This window comes from Mercenaria mercenaria, chromosome 3, assembly GCF_021730395.1.
Source record: "Mercenaria mercenaria strain notata chromosome 3, MADL_Memer_1, whole genome shotgun sequence".
NCBI lineage: Eukaryota > Metazoa > Mollusca > Bivalvia > Venerida > Veneridae > Mercenaria > Mercenaria mercenaria.
This window is the reverse complement of record NC_069363.1, coordinates 6,216,282-6,219,928: the sequence shown is the minus strand read 5'-3', so window position 1 is coordinate 6,219,928 and position 3,647 is coordinate 6,216,282.

The window sequence follows — 3,647 nt, the reverse complement described above, 5'->3', positions numbered from 1 at the left end:
CTAGGCCAAGAGTGTTGAAATTTAGGGGGATGATTGGATGCCAAGTAGATGATCCCTATTGCAGCCAACCATCAGTGTCTCTTTGACTTTCGTTCCTAACCCCTATTGACTTCTTGCCTATAGGACATTGCATTGGGGGAGACATGCGCTTTTTTACAAAAGCATTTTCTAGTTTTATCTGGGGACCATACGCCACTTTTCATGGAATTGCACTCTGTGCATCATTGAAGGTTCCATGTGCACCGTCATATGAATACATCTGCGGATGTCTCCAAATTACATTCTGGTACTTATAACATGTGTAAATGTTGAGTTCTGCTCAATCCGGGGCTAGAGGGTGTGGACGGGAGCTTGCACTTCTACTACCGTCCATAAACAGGCTCAATCAAACCGAGCCTGCAAAATTTTCGTTTATGTCGTGTTAGGCGACCTGTGGTTTTCCACTTTTTATTTCATCCATGCGTCGGCGTCCGCGTCGGCGTCCCGATTTGGTTAAGTTTTTGTATGTAAGCTGGTATCTCAGTAACCACTTGTTGGAATGGATTGAAACTTCACACACTTATTCACTGTGATAAATTGACTTACACTGCACAGGTTCCATAACTCTATTTTGTATAACTTTTTATTAAGGTTTTATATGTAAGCTAATACTTCAGTACCTACTAATGGAAATGGATTGAAACGTCATTGTGATGATCTGACATGCAGGGCTCAGGTTCCATAACTCTACCTTTTTACAAAATTATGCCATTTTTTCGACTAAGCAGTTGCTTGTTAAATTAATGTTAGCTGGTATCTCAGTACCCACTCATGGGAATGGATTGAAACTTACACAATTGTCAACTGTCATGAACTGATATACATTGTACAGGTTCCATAACCCTTTTTGCAATTTAACAAAATTATGCCCCCCTTTCGACATGCCATACAAGGTGTATATCTGCGATACTTTTCTATTGCGCTTTAGGAGTACACACAAAGAGGACTTTACTACTTTCTAACGGTTGAAGATTTAAACTAACATTCTGTAATTACTTTTGGCAAATTGCTTGATTTTCATTTGACTGATAATTTGTGGGGCGATTTGGGTTAAGGTCATACGTTCCTCTTCAGGTTTTTTTATATTGCAGTCAGAAGTTCTGTAAAACGTTGCAGTTTATATTTTAAAACTTTCGAATTACATAGGTTGATGTACTCACACCCTCTCAACGTACAAGGCTGTTACTATACCTGTCCATTATTAACTTGTACCTGTCCATTCTTAAAGTATCCATTATTTTAAGAATGGACAGTTACAGGTTAATAATGGACAGGTATAGTAAAATAATCGTGTGCATCCCCAGCTTTTATTATATTTGACTGGCTTATCATAGTAGGTTGTCCCCCTTGAAAATTATCCGATAATCAATATTGGTTTACCTGTTGATATTACTTTGAGCAATAGATTATATAGGAAATTTATTTTTAATGATTAATTTCCAATATGTCTTTTGGTTTGTGAATATTTTACCAAATATGACAGTAAACTTCAATTTCTTCTCTTCAATTTAATGTGAAAATATTTATTCTAACTGAACATCTTCTTGCTTCCAACTTTGTTTTAAAAATATCACCGTCGCTTATATTGAACATATAGTGAAAAACAGTAAACATTTCAATTTCTTTTACTTTAGGCCTCACCAAATTAAAAGTTGTTCATCGGATTTGCCGCTCGTATATTTTCAGAAACACAAAAAATATTTTTTGTTTGTTTTTGGCTTGCGCTGGCCCCATTTAAAAAAATCAATCCAAAATTTTTTGGTGCGCTACTTTTTACGGATGTAAAAGTGCATAAATGCTTATAATTCCAGTCCCAGATTGTTCTCAAATGGATTTTAATCAAAATAAATACATACTACGCACACATCGTCTATAATAAATCATAACACTTATATTTAGTTGCATTAAAGTTATTTCCCCTTTATGCAGTTACGCCATTTTCTCCAAATGTTTACCAAATTACATGCTATAAAAATCGAATTATTTCATTGAAAACCGGATGAAGAAAAACATACTTATTCATTTGATAACATCAATCTACATTATTTTGGTAAGGGTAAATACTTATTGATGCATGTCACTTATCTGTTTTCTGTTTGTCCTGTCCAAACGATCAGCATTTGCATACGAAAGTTGGTGGGGTAAGGAATTTACACTATGAGTTGTTTTCAGAACAGTTTCGATTTTCAAATTTTCCAATCATTTAGTAGACTAATGTTAATGCACGTTAATCTCCATTTCAGACCTTAATTGAGACTTTGTTTCAACAAATTTAATATGTTATGAAGTTTAAAGTTAGAAAAAGAGCTGTACATAAGACATCATGCTCGACTTTTCTGAATCAGAGCTTTGCCAGTAAAAGGGGCATAATAGTCAGAAGCTTTGAAAGTACAGAGCTATTGGTCATTATATAAAACTTAATTAAAAATATTCTATGTTAAAAAGGGGCATAACTCTGTCTAGATTCAGACTTAAGAGTATTGTTTCTCCTGGTGTCGACTTTGACAGTAAATAACTGTTCTACGTTTCAAATCAGAAGCTTTAATAGATCTAGTAACACTCACACAGATATTTGATGTATCAAAAATGTAAAGTCAGCTAAGAATGCTACATTTGCATAGCAGTAAATATTCAAGTCGCATATGTATGTGATATGTATGGTGTAAGGTTATGCATTGTTGTTTATTACATATTTTTAACAGCATTTTCAAAAGCATGCATTATTTGATTACAGTGTACTGTATGACAATGTTATTACCTTTTTTTCACGAGTTCGCTTTGTTGTGCGTCTGCAGGTCAGATTTTCTCAATCCCTGGGGACTTACTTTTTAATTTAAAAGGGCTATACATTCATATTTTCCAAAGCATGTCAATTTATTATCACATATGTAGGTATTCTTTACCTTATAAACAATACAATAATATATTTTTTAGTGTAATAGGGTAAAGGCTTCTTGCTTCCATTTTACTTCAAAGTATATCAAGAAATAAAAAACTTGTGGATTTCTTAAAGTTCTGGCCCCAATTTCACGAAAAAACTTAAGTAATTACTTTGCTAAGTCTGTTATTTCATATGCCTGTATTTGCTCTTTATGTGTCTTTAATGTTGACTTTTTCAGCTTTAACATAACCGTATATGACTATTTCATAAATTAAAACACAGCAATTCTGAATTTTAAAGGAAATGAAGTATAAAAATAAGAAATATACTTAAGAAAATACTTAAGTTCGTTATATTGTGCTTAAGTAGAAATGTGATATTTGCTTGACTGAAATAAGTACTGCAGACAAAAACTACTAACCATAGTATAATTTAGCTACAAATACATTGTTATAGAAAAAATCTACATGAAATAACAATAAATTAAGCAATAGCATAATTTTGAAATAACAGACTTAACTAAGTAATTACCTAAGTTTTTTCGTGAAATTGGGGCCTGATGTAACTTAAACCGTGTTATTTTACGGAACTGCATATACCAACAACTGACGTACGATTCAATATAGTCTTTTGAAATAATAACGTTCATAATTGTCTAATTAGTGAAAAAAAATGAAAAGAACAGAATAGAACAGAGCTTTGATTTTTCACCAAACTGTTTACGAGA